The sequence below is a fragment of the Branchiostoma floridae genome, chromosome 4 (genome assembly GCF_000003815.2).
Source record: "Branchiostoma floridae strain S238N-H82 chromosome 4, Bfl_VNyyK, whole genome shotgun sequence".
NCBI lineage: Eukaryota > Metazoa > Chordata > Leptocardii > Amphioxiformes > Branchiostomatidae > Branchiostoma > Branchiostoma floridae.
The window spans coordinates 15002084-15018710 of record NC_049982.1 but is presented as its reverse complement, the minus strand read 5'-3'; the positions used below and the strand labels follow the sequence as shown (position 1 = coordinate 15018710).

General features: G+C 41.9%; 1 protein-coding gene across 1 annotated transcript in view; it reads right to left on the bottom strand.

Annotated features, from left to right (window-relative positions):
• Positions 1 to 14781, bottom strand: part of LOC118413588 (polycomb group RING finger protein 3-like) — a 45600-nt gene extending 30819 nt beyond the window's left edge. The window contains exon 1 of the mRNA XM_035817115.1: positions 14602 to 14781. The gene's annotated coding sequence lies outside the window, so the exon portion shown is untranslated. The remainder of the gene's footprint in view (positions 1 to 14601) is intronic.
• Positions 14782 to 16627: the final 1846 nt, after the last annotated feature.

Below are 16627 nucleotides of genomic sequence, written 5' to 3'. Positions count from 1 at the left end.
GTTTCCCCAGCAACAAAACCTACGCTCTGACTTTATAGGCTTTAAGCTGCTAAACATATGCAGACTCTACTTGTGAGCTGAGTTATCTCTGGTACCCCTATCATGTACAATGTAAACTGTAGCCCCCAAGACCCCAGACAGCATACCAGGAGTACTAAGCTAGCTACAGATGGTAATGTCATGTTACATACCAGAAAAGTACTGAATGCTTCTAACACCTCATCCTAGAAAAAGGCACTGTACTACCAAATTCTAGTTGGTTGGTAACTGGAAGCTCCTTTCATTGATGGCATTTTCTAGACATTGCTAGAGATTGCTAGAATGCTAGATTGCTAGAATATAATAGATGCAATATTCAATGAGCTTTGTCTATAGTAGCCTGTATTCAATGAGCTTTGTCTATACCAGACCCCAGGCCGATCTCAAAAATATCTATCGATAGATATTTTTGAGATTGGGCTGGAGGAGTCTGCTATCCAGGCAAAGCCATGGTCAATATATTATTAGTATCACTAGTCAATGATATTTTGTTCAATATGTCACCTATTCATTAAAAACAGCACTCTTCATAGTCCACTGGTGCAGTTCACAGCATCTCAGACAAAAGGCCTCTTGATGCAATAAGACACACTTGAAATGAATTACAAACTTGATCATGTAAAAATGTACATGTAGATGAATATTGTATGCAAGCATTGTTCCAATGATTGCATGCATGTCCTTGTCCAGGCTGTTCTGAGTTAGGTATTATTGTATTGCCATGTTACATGATTGATAGCCCAGCTCCAGCTCAGGGCTGAGTGTTCACTAACCCATGGCCAACAGGGGCAGACATACCACACATATTATTACATTACTTACACCTCAACACATTCAAAGAATGAACAACATATTCTTTCCGGTAGAAACATAGAACTATTCCTGTAGAAAAAAGACAGCATGTATTATAACATCCTCAGCATGCTCTTCATGTATCAATTTTGTCCCATTCAACTTTGACTGGACTGAACCTACCGGATATCTGTCTATCAATATTTTGCTACATGGTTGATTTTCTTCCATATTTGGTGGAAATCCTCCATGTATTTCAGATGTGCAGTTCTCGGCCCCTGCTGGGTTGTATAGCAGTCCTCTGCTGTCATGTCCCTTTCCCCTAATCATCTATCTATTATGGCAGCCGTTAGTACCAGGCTCACGCAGGTCTCGCTGCTCCAGGCACAGCCAATAATGTGTTTCCTTCATGATTACACTGTCCACAACAGGATCAATATCATCAGCAGTGTAGGGTGCACAGAGCCTGGCAGATCCTTCTGCTCTGGGTGTCATACTGGATGACTGAAGCATGCAGCAATACTAGCCTACGCTTGGGGTTCTTTCCTCTACAGTACATGTAGGTTTTATCCTATCAAGGTGGTTTGTTGACAGGATAAATAAATATCCTCAGAATACACGTACATGTATAGGTAGGCCAGAGGAATAGGGACTAGAATTCAAATAACAGTCTAGGCATCTATAGATGTTTTAAGATAGGGGAATTTCCTTTTAAACTCCACATTCAACATGTTTGTACAGTATTAAGTTATGGGATAAGATAACAAAGCAATGTCCCTCTTTACTCTTGAGAACTTGTCCTTCATGTCCTCTGTGGCAGGGGTCAAATTTAAAAGGTACTACATAAGAATTATAACCTGCATTAAGTACTACAACAAGTGCAATTACGGGTAATTACAGTCATCAAACTTCATAACAGCCCACCAGGCCATGAACAGTCTGTTTTACCAGTCAGGTCTGAAGAACTACCAAGTAGTCTGAGCAAAGGTTGGACGAGTGCCAAGATCTGTGAATGTAACAACTTACAGGATCAACAGGCTCATTTTGCTGTTTGCACCTAAGGCTAACAACAAAGTTATTTAAGACCAAGTAGGGCTCAAATGTAACAGCATGTGGCAGCTCTGAGAGACGTTCCAGAAAAGCATAAAGACACCAGTTTAGAATGGGACTGGCTAAAGGGGGCTTGGAAAAAGAAACCTGGATATTACAAGTGGGTCCAATCCCAACAATTCAACCATTTTCCTAAGCCATACATGTATCTGGACTGGAACCAACCTTCTTTTCAAGATGTTTTTTCTGGATAAGCTGGTTTTCTGGATAAGCAGAATCAGGACACAGTCAAAGTTTAAATTTAACATAGATAAAGTTAGAATTAAATGTTCAGAGTAGGGGTGGGTACTGGTACAGAAAATTCAGGTATAGGTCCAGAACCTGGACATAATTGTTTGTGAATGGGCAATACTCAAAACAATGGTCCATTTCGCTTCAAAGGAATCTGTGGAGAATCCTACCTTCATGTAAACAATGCTAACTGCCTCTGTTAAGTTAGACCAAGTTTGACTGTAGAAACGTGATAAAAATGACTATCAACTCTCCTCCACTTTGTTCTTGGTATTTTCTTTGACCAATAAGCCTCAAAATACATGAGCGCCTGTCGCCGTAGTGACGGTTTAATCTGTTCATTTTCTAATCACTCCAACATCCAGTCCACTGAATTTTTTTCGGGATGTCCACTGAATTTTTTCCAACAAGAAAAACTGGTTTTGTACCGGTACCAGTGCCTGGGGACCCCTAGTTCAGAGGGTACATGGCCTTCAAAAGAGCAAATACCAAAATAAGCAGGCCCAGAGAAAATGAAGGATCAGAGATTTCAACTATTGAATTACGGACTTGACTTACTGATTAAGTGACTTACCAGTACTGTAAAATGGACATGTAACGTTAGTCAGATATAGCACTTTGGTAAGGAGCCTCCCTATTAGATACCTTCAAGCAATGTACGGATAAGTGTACTGATGCAGTGCAAGTGGTATCTATTGTAAAACTGGAGCACAGTGCCAAATGGTAAAGACATGCACACAGGTCCAGAGCCTCCTATTACCAGATGTATGATAAGTCAAACAGAAGGAGACAGCAGAGCCTTCAAGAATGTAGATTAGGCCATGGAGGTTCCCCTGTGTAAAGAGCAATGCCATCCTGCATAAACTCACTTTCTTCTCAGCTGCCTTCTGCTAAACCAGCCATGGACTGCTGAGCTGATGGCCCAACTGATGGCTAGCAGGGGAATTAAGATGAGCGTCTTGTCGCAGTGATGATCCTGGTCTACTCTAATTTGTCCTTGTTACTTCATTCCAACAGGCATTTGTGACTTGGAACAGACACAAGTAGGCATGTCCATACATGTAATGTTACTCTAGTCAATTAGTGTACTGTAATACTAATCAACACCCCAGGGTTTATGGTACTTAATATATGGGCGGGAATGTCTTGTCTTAATTGCTTCAATTTGTTGCAAAGCAGGAGGCCTGGAGTTGATAGAACATCACACATTTCAGTTGGCATACTGGGGGTTCTTCAATATTTTAATGTCATATCATTACACCCACACATACAAGCACTTTCTGGTCTCTAGGCTACTTGCAGGTAGCCTAAGTATCATTCTAGCAACTTTACCTAAGATCATATACTATCCCTCTCACCAACAGTTGGTAATGGGAGAGTATGGCAGTCCCGGTAAAACCAACCAAGATGACATTCAACTTCAAGCTAATTTCCGACAAACTGAAGATTGGACTATCATCACTCATCAGCTTTAGCTAGTTTTAGCCTAGTAAAGCAACCAAGTAGAGGGCAAATAATCTATATTCCTAACTCTTCTGAAGATACGGGTTTTGATATCTAGCACACACAATACGCGATGCACTACTAAAATCATGCAATCATTTATTTTATAGGGACCAAAAGTTGGAACCATCTGTAACAACACTCAAGGTGCTTGACTTTCCAGGTCCAATGGGTTGAAGATGTTTACAGTTGGTAGTGTATTTTGGCAACCGCTTGGCTTATTTTGCCAACTGCTTTTGGCTCATGGGACACTTAGCCCTCCTCCTTATCAACATCTTACACTACCAGCTACAGGTAGAAGTCAGCATCAGCAGAATATCTTATCTCTTCCATCATCACAAGCAAAGCCTCTCCTCCACAAAGGAACTAACCCACTGGTTATTTTGGACATCAACTCCAATGTCCGTGACCTGCATTCTGCTGGCATCAGAACTGTTGCCAGTGGAAGGGGGCAAAATAAACGTACTGACGCAGGTGTTGAGAAAGTGGCCGTTCCCATGTGTCCTTTTTTCACTGCTACCCCTCATCCATACAGTGACCTTTCGCAAAGCATATGTACATACTTCAGAGCAAGCCACTGTAGTTACATCAAGTATCCTGTTGCTTTGATTGATTGCTGTAACATCAACAGCAAAATCCCAGATTTTTTTTTGAGATGCAAGAACAGAACATTATATCTTCATTGGTGGGAACAAATTTTGCCATCTTGGAATGCCAAATTGAAAGGACTTATTTTTAGATAAACATTTTCTTATAGTTATACTAGCTGTGATGTGTATCAATCCTTGGCCAACAAGGAGTTGACAAGCATGGATACACATCGGATCCCATGTAGGAATAGTCCCATGAAGGTAGGTAATGGTAGCACAGTAAGTTATGATGATGTGTCCCTGTTCGCACTATCAGAGTGTATTCTAGAGTTTAATGACACAGGCATCAGTAGTTGCTGCAGTTAACAATGCTACATGTATATGACAAAGATTTGAAGGCAACAGTGTTACAGTATGCAAGTCTCTATGCGTCATTCACTACCAATAGGTAATAAAGTATAAATATGGCAATAAATTCCACAGACATATCTTAATTTGTGTCAAAACAAATGTTTGTAGAAATTCTGTTGTGTATCTAGATTCTAGAATGACTAAGATATATCAGAATAGCCAATTAATTTGGTCTGTTCCTTACTCAGTTTTAGAAGGCACTAATTGGTTGTATAGCTGGCATGTGCCCTCCCACCTGAGTATGCCTAAGGGGCATGAGGCAGGTCTGTACAGTCTGGGTTATTATCCCCACCTTTATGGGGCACTCTCATCTGATTAATGAGCAGCCACACAAGCCTGTCATACATCATGCCACCCTATCATCACACAGGAGGGGGAGAAGTGTTGTTTTCAGACCAACACGCTGAAATGATACCATATGGGTTTCCTTTCATGCTTCTCTATCCTAATTCCAGACTGTGTGGAAAGCACCTTCATTTTATTTCATTTCATATTCACTTCAGGCAGCTATTCTAATGGCAAATGTATCCTACGATTCCCAGGTAAAAGATATGGCTGGACTAGACTGCTACTGCTTTTGATGGCTAAATAACCTTGCCCAGATGGAGACCCTTACATTCTACTAGGTGAGATTCAAAGACATGACCACCCAGCTACATACAGGTTGAAACTGACAATGCAGAGGAGACCACTGCTGCAGATGCGCACAATGTGTCATATATGATAAACTGAACCTTAAATGCTCACAGTGCAAATGGATGCAGATCCCATTCACCCTAAAAAAATAATCCAATTAAACATGGAATCTGATTAAAATGACCCTCTCAGATTTAATTTTTGCAGTGTGAACGCTCCTAATCCACTTGATTTTCTCGGATTAATTCGTGACCCACCTTCTTGAGGTAGATTTGGTGGACAGATTCGCTGAGGTGAAATGGATAGAATTCTGGCTGGTTCCAGGAGACTGCAGTCTTGGTCGCAACTTGTCACACAAATAATCGAAGGTGAGTTTGCTCAATGAAAGTCTTTCTGCCTTACCAAGTCTGAGTCCGTAATGGACCAAGCACAATATTTTCCCACCAGTTATGACTCTATTCCCGCTCCCAGATTTTCCTGTCTACAGCTCTTGTGGCGTGCATTACCTACACTACAGCTAGACCAATATGAAGAAGCCTTTGTCAGTCATGCCTTTTTGCAATTAAGGCCCGTTTTGCCCCCTTTTGCAGGCCCAATGTTTGTCAAGGAAATCTCAAAATGTTCTGCATTCAATATTAGCCCCCTTTCGAAACATTACAATCACCCATGCCTAAGAATAATATAGAAGGTTTGTTGTGTACGTCACATAAATCATTAGTTAGTACAGCAAAACTAGACAGAGCTGCTAAAATATGGTCACGTACTATGTGTCAACATATGTATTAAGCATTAAGCTTGTCTTCGCAAGGTTTGGGAAAGACAGATCTTGTTTTTCTGCCACTGTTGAATATGGATGTACCACAAGTGACCTGCAGATGTGATGAAATAATCAGGTCTGGATTGAAGCTGTGTAACTAAGACCCCATTCACACTCAGAAAAACGATTCGGATAAAACATTTATCCGAATAAAAAAAATTCTATCCGATCCAAAATTGCGTTCACACTCGTCTTCGGCAATCCGATTAGTGCGCCCTCAGTCTTATCCGAATGAAACATTATGTTGAGGTCAAAGGGTAGCGTCATTTCTTACAGCTCAAAAAGGCGGGAATCCACCAACTTTTGATGCTGTTGTTCCTCTGGAGAATGTTCTGTAGTCGTAGAAGGGAACGCAATCGACGATCTTTGATCGCGAGTAGGTTTCACCGACAAAGTCTTCTGCATATGGAGATAGCTGTAGCACAGCTAAGATGTACGCCACCAGAGCGGCAGACAGAACGATCTGGGAGCGGGAGCGAAGCCATGATTGGTGGAACTACATTGTGCTTTGAACATTTTCAGACTCGGACTGGCAGAAAAACTTCTAATTGAGCAAACTCACCTTTGATAAGTTGCATCCTATCCACTTAAAGTGAATCCTATCCACTTGCGCGTTCACAATGCCGAGTCGCACGAATCGAGACTCCCCGCGGCGCAGTTTTATCCACTTCCCGGAGTTCTATCTACCTCCCTGAGGTGGATCACGAGGGATTCGAATAGATGAAATCCAAGTGATTTGGGAGCGTTCATACTGCTAAGTTTTATTCGGATTGGGTAGTTTTATTCGGATAACATGTTTTATGCGAATCGTTTTTCTGAGTGTGAATGGGGTCTAACAGAATCTTACCTCAGCAACTGGGCACTGAAATTTCATTGACAAGGCTTCCACTGAGGAACTTGGACAAGAAACATGTTGATCCATCTTTAAAGACAAGGAATAGGCTACAGCAGGTCGCTACAGAATATTCCAGTAATTTTTCATTGTCCGGTAAGAGAGATAAGTAAAATAATTAAGGTAATAAACCTAATTTATAGTTACTGATAGCCTACTTTACCCTGATAGATATCATTCCATTTTATATTTTTGGACCGCTCTAGCCCCACTTAATTCAAATTCTAGGTCAAGCACTGGAGAGGTTACCATGTCACGTGTATGTATATTATAGTACAGAACATGTATTCAAAATCATAGCTAGGCATCATTTGTATTTTACTGTGCCTTTCTTTCAAGAAAATGCAAAGCAAATCAAACACAATTTGTGCACTAACTTTGCAATACATACATCCTAACCCAAAAATATAATTAAACAGAAATTATTAGCCAATTGGCTGTATTCCAGATCCCCTTAATTTCTACACCAAGATAACCAGGTATTCCTGAAGTCTGCTTGCATATTGTTCCCTTGTGTTGCTAAGACCAACTTGGCAGCACTGCATAAACCTAATTATCCAGTTTTGTTGTCCATGTGAAAACATTTCCCAACAAACAAGCAACAACAAATACATGCGTGTATAAAGCACGGCTCCTTCTATTTGCACCTCTTCAAATAATTTGATCCTTAGTAAACAAAGTGGCTTGACAGGAAGACAGGTGCAGAAAGGAGCAAATAGAGAAGTGTTTGAGTGGTACATTCCATCTGTGACAGACATTACCTGAGAAGCACCCAGGAGAGCGCAAATCTCTACCATGGTAAGCATGAAGAAACCTGTCTAGGCAAGTGGACATGTTGAATATAGCTTACAGAACAATTCAAACCGGTCAAAAGTCCTATCATCAAAGACCGTCATAAAGACTCCTTGAATTTATTTTATATATTATGTACCTACACCTGTGCGCACACACACACACGCACACACGTACAGCACACACACACACACACACACAAACACACACACACGTCCATATACAAACACACGCACACAAACACATGCACATGAACACTGTCTCCCCAACTGAGGCAATTATACCCAGTGATTTAGCCATAATGCCAATAGTTTCCACTTCAGCTCCCTTACACAAAGGTAAAGCCCACCTGAAGGTGAAGGGGTTTGCTCACAGTGTTCACAAGGTTATAGCTGTCTCCAACTGGGATGTACATGTAACATTTTATTCCAACTAAGAACAGAGCTGTCAATTAAAACATCATAATCAAGTTGTGTCATTTCTTCCTTGCTGACAGATGTCTTGGAAACAAGTTATCAAATTTGTATGGTCTATCTGCTTTGCTTCAACAAGGACAAAAGCGGCTTTGCTGAAACTGTCACCACTGTGGACAAAGGTGAAAGTAACCGTAGCTGTGAGGCTTCCAATCAAGTTTGATACTTATATTGCCAATCATAATCCAATTTCATATGACAATAGATTTTTTCCCATTCCAAGAATTCCAGTAGACATGATGAACGGTGCCTTGCATAGCCAAGGAAAGCATGTTATCTATCATTCACCAACACCAAACCCAAGCCTGAGCATACAACACATTGAACCCACCACTTTGACTGCAAACAACATTCAGAAAGCCATGATTATAGAGACAGGTCTCCTGGGACAATAGGCCCCTGTTTCCTCCGCCAGCCATCTCTACTGCACGTTCGCTCATTACTGACAGCCATTTTTACATTATTTTCCATCTGATTTCACATCGCCTATCGTGAAAAGAAACATAACTACCCACACGTTTGCACCTGTCAGACTGCTATATATAGTAATAGAATGGGGCAGATTTCCATATATACAATGTGACACAAAATGTGGCCTACTAATTATTCAGGATCCAAGGGGAACATTCATGGATCAATACAACAGACACAGCCTCAAGCTGGAACCTCTCTTGGTTTGCTGGGATGAGAACACCGACAAGATGTGCTGAACAGGTCAACAGGAATAAAGGAAAAGGAACAACAATACACAAGATACTTCAATTCTTGATTTTCGTCTCTAACCAATGCATGTTCAATAGACTGTGCTACTTACTGGAATGACGGCTGTCTGTGTTGGGAGCTGCCACAACCTTTGAATCATACCTAAATCAGCCATTTGCCTCATAGACCGCACAAAGGCTTTAAAGTTTACTCTATATTTTTGTTCTCAAATACATCAATGAATGTCACGTCTAAGTGGGGTCGTGTGGAGCAATCGTCAGGGTGTTAGTTTTATCACCCTCAGGTTCGAATCCGTTGATGTGCCACCGATCTTGTAACCTTGGGAAAGGCACGTAACATGACGTTCCTCGCTTCACTCATGTGAAAATCAGTAGCTAGCTTCAGTCAGGACTGTCCCTCGGATAGATGGAGGTCCCATGTTTGAGAAGAGCAATACCTTAAGCACATTAAAGAACCCACCACACTTATTGAAAAGAGTAGGGGTCCATCTTGGTGAGTAGTTCAAAACTTACAGTCCTTTAGCCGCACATGGGGTAATTGCTGTCGTATTGAGGTCACTTGAGTTAGCACCGAATGGTAGCCCGTCCAGACCCTTGCGATTTACCTCTGGTTATTGTAAGCTGCCCCTGGCTGCGAAGAGAGAGCACTCAGCCCACCCAATATTTACCACCCAATAACAATAAAAATTTGGCATCTACTCAAGGATAGTTCTGGCAATGATACTACTAGTATAGAATCTTCCTGTAGCTGTTCATATTATTAAGCTTCATCCTTTTCTTTGCAAATAGATCCCATGCTGATTTCTGATGGGTTCTACCCGATGATATGTGTATGCCAGTAATTTCACCTTTGATGAACAAGAAATATTTGAGTACTGTCTGGTAGATGCCAGGCGAGAGATGGCGCAAAATTTCCACACAAGAGTTGACACAGATCACATTCATGCCAGGATGAAACCATTTTATGGCTGTCAGTGCAAGTGGAAAGCTTACTCTGTGTCCAATCAAAGGTAAGTCCATTTACGATCAGGATATCTTGTAAAATAATGAATGGAGTACTAGGGTTCTATTCTAGCCAGGATTTTATTTTAGCCTACTGGTAAGGGCAAAGCGACCAATCTGGGGGGTGGTGTGAAAGGGGAGTCTTGGCCCTTCTGCAGTGAGATTTTGAAAATGTAGATACTAAAAAGATGGCATTGAAATGTACCCGTGAGTTGACTTAATTATGTTAATATCACATGTCATTTGAAGGATTCTTTGGTCAGTTTGAAGTGGCATGTCATTTTTCATATTTGATTGATATTGTTCAACAAATAAATGTTGAAAATTAGCATTGTGGTCCTCATCTTAGCATGGTGATCACAGATTGTAGCATATGGCCCATTAAGCTAAAAATGCACTAGCTAGAACCAAGTACAGCATCATGCTGCCAAAACTACAGCCCAACCTGCTGGTTGCATTGTATTTGGCTACCAGTTAAAAGATCCAAGGCAATTTGAGTATCTTCCTTGTCATCACTTTATACTAATCCTAATATTGATTATGATTGAAATAAACCTGACTTGTATGTCACTTGTAATCAATAATAAACATCCCAAGCCTCCAAAGCATAGGTAACCTTTTTAACAGTTGAAAACACAAGGCCTACATGTAACTGCGGGTAGTTTTGCCTAATTACGAGTCCCGTGGGACAGGTGAGAAACAACACTACAAGTGTGCGTGTCCACCTGCAAGCCTGGCCCATACAGGAAGGAGAAGAAGCAGGAGTGTATAATTGTTTTCAGGCAAATTGCACTGTTGACACATCACACAGCGGGTGTGTGCTCAGGGTCCAGCACAGGTACAACAGGCCTGATAAGCCCATTGCTCACCAATATCGGCCGGTGCAAGCTTTGAAAGGCCAGCAGTGTTTAGTGTACCCAGGAATGTAGACAGGTGGGGGCCAAAGGACAATCATACTGACCTGCTGGGTACATTGCCTTACCAGCCATTCCTGGCTACCAGGGTGATAGGAACAGGACTCCACATTTCTAACCTTCCTATTAAAGGCTGATTTATGTTGCATGAATCACAAATAATTTTGAGAGGGAATAGATTGGAGAAGGTTAAGGATATGAAAAGGCTTTAGCCACTCAATACAAGTACTTTAAACTTTGAAGTGCCATTGTACCATGGTAAAACAATCTACAGCAACAGCTACAATGTACATAGCTAATGGTGGTGCAAAACTTTGAGGCATTCCAAGCATACCAGATCGAAGATGACGATTATGTTTATTCAATACAAAGATCCTTGTATTGTAACGCCTCTGCCATTTTGTCCCTTAGTTTAAATACACTGTATCTGTCACATATAAGCTACCATGACATTTGCAGTAAGACAAGCCTGACTTAACTTATCCACTGCAAAGGATACAGAGTTAGGAACCTGAATCACATATTTGCCAATGTTACTTCCAGTCATTAAAAGGTCAATTCTAGCAGCACAAATAATGTTCTGTCATTTCTTACTATATAAAATGTGAATTATTACAGGCAGGAAGAGGTCACTAGAGGTCACTATACTGCTTCCCATAAAATGTTTGCTAAAATGTTTGGGATTCATGAGAAATGTCATGGACATAAACTTGGGAGTTGAAGTCTGGTAATGCAAACACTGTGAGATTCATACTTAGTGAGAATCAACACTGCTGGCCTCCTCCAGAATTTGTTATGAATGTTGTTTATGTGAAATGCCTAATCAAAGCATGTGAACCCAATAAAAGTAAAGAACTACCTTCTGGTAGTTGAACACATACAAATCTGTGCAGAGAAAGAGCCAGATAGTGGCAAAGGATAAGAAGAGACTGAAGAACATGTCAGCATGCTAAACTATAAATTAGATGGCATCCTATAATACCAGACAGGAGGTCTAATAGCATTACGTAGGTGTTACCTAGGCTTGTGTGTCATGTTCTGATTGACAGCCTTCCTTCCCAAGCCTTACACCATTACAGAGAAACAAAAAAAGGAGTTGATATTGCATGACCTGGTCCATTATGCAGCTTATGTTTTATTTGTCTGTGGCTTAGACAACACAAAACTGTAGTAAGCTATCATAAGGTGGTACAAAGTTCATCAAAACAAAAGAAGGTAAAGGAGTATATTTGACATTGATGCTCTGAAGCTATATTAGACCTAAGAACGCTATCTAGCAACATGCAACCATACGAAGGAAGATACCTGGCCTAATGTGTTAAATTGTTGATTCCTCCACTTAGCTGAAAGGATCGACAGATCAGGGAGTAGAATTAAAATCTGCATTTTTGGTAAACAACTATCCCTATGCATATGTATGGATTTTCCTGTGTGTACCTTTATCACATATTCACCATCATGAGAATCATCTGCAGGGGAGACTTGTTCTGGCAATCGCTTCAGTGTTAATATCAGCCGGAGGTTGTAACAATTGTCTCCTCCTGATTAAATGCTTAAAGACAAGAACATTTTACCATAGATGATGGCAATGCAGAGGCTCCAAACCACTTGATGGTGGTACCTTTGGTATCATGTTCTGCATGCAGAGACTGTGTCTGTCCTGTCACAAACTAAGCTATCTTATTTCAAACATTCAGCTAGGTGGTCAGACTCAGAGAGATATTTTACAAAAGGATAGGATTGGAGATCATAGTACAACAATTTGCTTGAGTGTCTAGATCTAGACCTATGTCTTCTTCACCATTATAAATGAAACAGTCCTGGGATTGTAGTTCTAACAGGATTCAACTACCCACTTGAACTGACAGTAATACTATCTCTTAATGGAAGAGGACCAACAAGTACTCCTTGAACTGGAACTCCCCAAATCACAGTACAGTAACATGTTCCAAGTTGTAAATATCATGTCTAGACTCTAGTACTGACTTGTACCTCAGAAGTACTGTTCATCTGCATTGTATTAGACTTGCTTTATATGACTGAACCAATCTGTTTGTTTCTGCGGTACAGCTCAGTACCTCTGTCAAGAATATGTGTAGATGTAAGATTGGACCTGAACTTAATAGCAATGCTGATTCTCAATCTTCTGCAGTTTCCAAGACCTTCCTCGGCAGACAATTTCACAGATTGGCTGGTAGCAGCCCTAACACCTTAAACCCCCAATCTAGGTAGGTTGTAGTTGAGAGTGTATCTTTGATAGTGAGTGCTAATGTGCTATCTCTACATGATGATATGAGGATTCAAATGTGGTTTTCCATTGCCAGGAGAAGACAGCAATTCACTGTGAATCACACAAAGATCACCATGAAGTTGACATATCCATGAGTTGAGTACCAACCTCCGTAGTAACCACTGGCTCAATGATTTCTCTTGCAAGTGAAAGTATTGAGCCAGTGGTCACTATGGAGGATGGTACTCAGGCTAAAACTAGTTCCCACCAAGGTGCAAACCACAAGTGTACCAGGCATTTAGGAAAACACTTCATCAAAGCAATGAAAGCGATGATGGAACAGTTCCCCAGACATGGTGGCATTACCACCTTAAAGATGGTAGCCCTCTATATCCATCATGATAAAATGTGTACCTGAGTCATAACAAAAAAGAGGTACCATGGTGAGCTTAGCAAGGCCCATTAATTGATTATAATGCAATCTTTGAAAGGAAAGACAGCCACTTCCTAAGCCATAATACCCTTATAATCACCTGAAGACGAGTTCATTAGATGTCAAGTTGAGTACACAGTACTAGTTCAATTAAATTGCTAGCCATGAAGGTAGGAAATCTAGAGAAGCGCCTTATTTAGGAAATTAACATAAGCAATAACTACACTCATTTCCCTGTGCTTCCTGCGTGCACCCACGGCCTCCACCACCGTCATTTAACATGCCTGGGGCTATCAGAGAGCCATGTGCACATATTGAGGTGGATTTCAGCGCTGGTACAGCCCTAGAAACTAGGCTGGCTATGTGGTAGGGATGTGTGGTGTGTTGTACCTGTGGGTGGGTGAGACGGGACACTACTGTGCTGATGTCGGCCGGCTGGCTCTGCTTTATTGTTGTCCAAAGTCAATTCGTACTCGTGTGTCCCTTTGTTGTTGACGTCTGGCTCTCAGCTGTACGATCCTGAATCTTTCTGCAATGTACATCCAGGGTATGTCCCACGGGGGTGACCCCCTCCCCTCGTAAGTAGACAGGGGGCTGGGGGTAGGGTGAGGTGAGAGGAGTACGATCAGACGGACTCAGCCGGGCCACGCACCAGTGTGTGATAGCAGCCGACCGTGTCCTCACTAGCGGCGCGTACAAATCTACTAAACTTTCAGCCTCGCTAACACGATCAGACGAAGGTACAGATCCAGTAGTCCCCCTGGGATGGGAAAAACAAGTGCCCCTGGGTCGGGAAGTCCAAATCACGGCCAAAACAAGGCAGCGGATGACAGACCGGCCAAATCCCCTGTCGATCACTTGATCTGCTCCAGCATCTGATCCCTCTCTACTCCACACACAGGCGAGACAGAACGCCCGGGCCACTCCCTGTCGATTCCGGCCTCTCGCGCACTCCCTGCCCCTCCCTGGGGCTCGAAACCACACCTAGGGGAAACTACAGATCCCGGGCCTTACCTGGGCACCACACTCGGGCGTCAACAGCGCCTTCCACCGCCACAGCGACGAGATTTCTCCCGCAGAAACCGCCTGCTTCTGCCAAAGCGTGCAGCTGCGGCGAGCTGACTCTTTAGGTATGGTCTGTGCGTCGCCCCCAAGAGAGGACCTGTCAATCACCAGCGGGGGGCGGAGCTTACAAGTGGCTTGCATTGTCAGGGCTCACCTCTGTTGTATCCAGTATTTCACACCACTTTTGTTATATTGTTGATGTTGCTGATTCAAGTATGCTCACTAGTCTTATGAATTTCAATAAGAAAAACAACTAACGAGACAACAAAATGGCGGCAAGAAATGTCTGCCGGATAACAAGTGTCCGCCCGTACTACTGGGCTGACCACTGGTCCAGCCCCTGAAGTTTCATCTTATCAAGGACTTGATACAATGTCCTTGATCCTATGTAACGTTACATTGAGTTATGAAAATCAACCAATTCAATGTATTGGTCTACTCTTCATGTTTTCATACTTTCAATACATACGGTAGGGTAAGTGACTAAGTCTGTATACTTTACCTTTTCTTTTTACAATAATCACCTTTTATTGTTGAGAGCTTACTACTTAGTGCTAATTGCCCCATTTCCTTTAACTACCAAACTACCCACATGTAAAACTCTGTCTATCTCCTTTCATCAGTGACCGTCTCTATGCCTGATGAAGTCTACGTTCCGGTTTGACACAGTCCTGTCAAATTTCCTTGATTGCATGGCATCGATTTGGACCTGAACACGCGGTGCTTGTCCAGCTTGATAATTAAGATCAATTAACCATGGTAGTCTCGGCCAGTCTCTTCGGGTGATCACTGAAAACACTAAAAAAAAAACATGGACCCAATTCTTCATTTCGGTAAGTTGTTCCTCACTCGGTGTTCTCCGGTGGTTTAAGTTTGAAGACCTGTAAACCGGGTAAAACAGTTAGGACGTGGTTGGAAATATATGCTTCGACAGTTCGACAAGATGTTCCTCAGGATACTTTTTTCCAGGTGTATCAACTGGTGACTTGCTGTGTTTCAGACATGTTAAAAACAATTAGAAAGAAATGTGCCGTCTGTAAAGTGTACCTTTATATCTTAATGTTCCCCTGTCCCAATTGAGTGGAAACGACGGTAGAGGATGCGGAGTACTTAGTACTCTGCAAGTCACAGGCCTAAACTCTGCTTGGAGAGTAGATGCGGTACCTGGGGTTTGTCCTTCCTGCCGCCGCGGTTGGACGTGATGACAAGGACTTCCGGCGGATGTATACTTTAAATTACTGATCTTTATTTGCATGTTCCTGCCCATGTGGGCTAAATGCAGCAAATCCCATGATTGGATACTAAAGACTAAGAACTATTACATGTAGTATTACAGTTGAATAAACAATACATCTTGAGCTATGTTATCACTATATCTAGCGTTTACATGCCTCTTCCCTTTTCTCTTTAAAAAAAGGACGAGCTCGAGGTCTCTGAGATGGAGCCTTATGGCCCCGAGGATGTTCTAAGGATTGCATTTAACTTCTGAAGGACAAGGCCACTTGCATGCACGCCACCTGAAATCTTTTGATACCTCGTTCACGACTCGCCAACTGGCCGCGGGGGCAGGTAACTCCTGTATTGAAAGGATCGATGACACTATTTGCTGGGTAGAGTTGGACAGGAACCAACGTCAAAGCCTGATGACGTATCCATGCCGTCATGAGGAGGGTGCGCCTTTCGTCTAACTCTTACATGATGTTGATAATACCAAGGTTTAACCTCCTTGTTAATACCAAGGCCGTGTCAGTGGTGAAACCTTGTTGATGATCTGAAGATCCTATCACTATCAGCCTAGATAACAGATTTTACACGTGTACAAAAATAGCAGGGAATACTCAATGCCGATGTCTTTTGTGTCAGGTTCTGTAACGTTACATCACACGCATTGAAAATGTTAAAAACAAATGTTCAAAAGACATTTTCAATTGTACAGTATCTTGTGGTAAACCGGTAGAACTTGAAGGCCATCAAC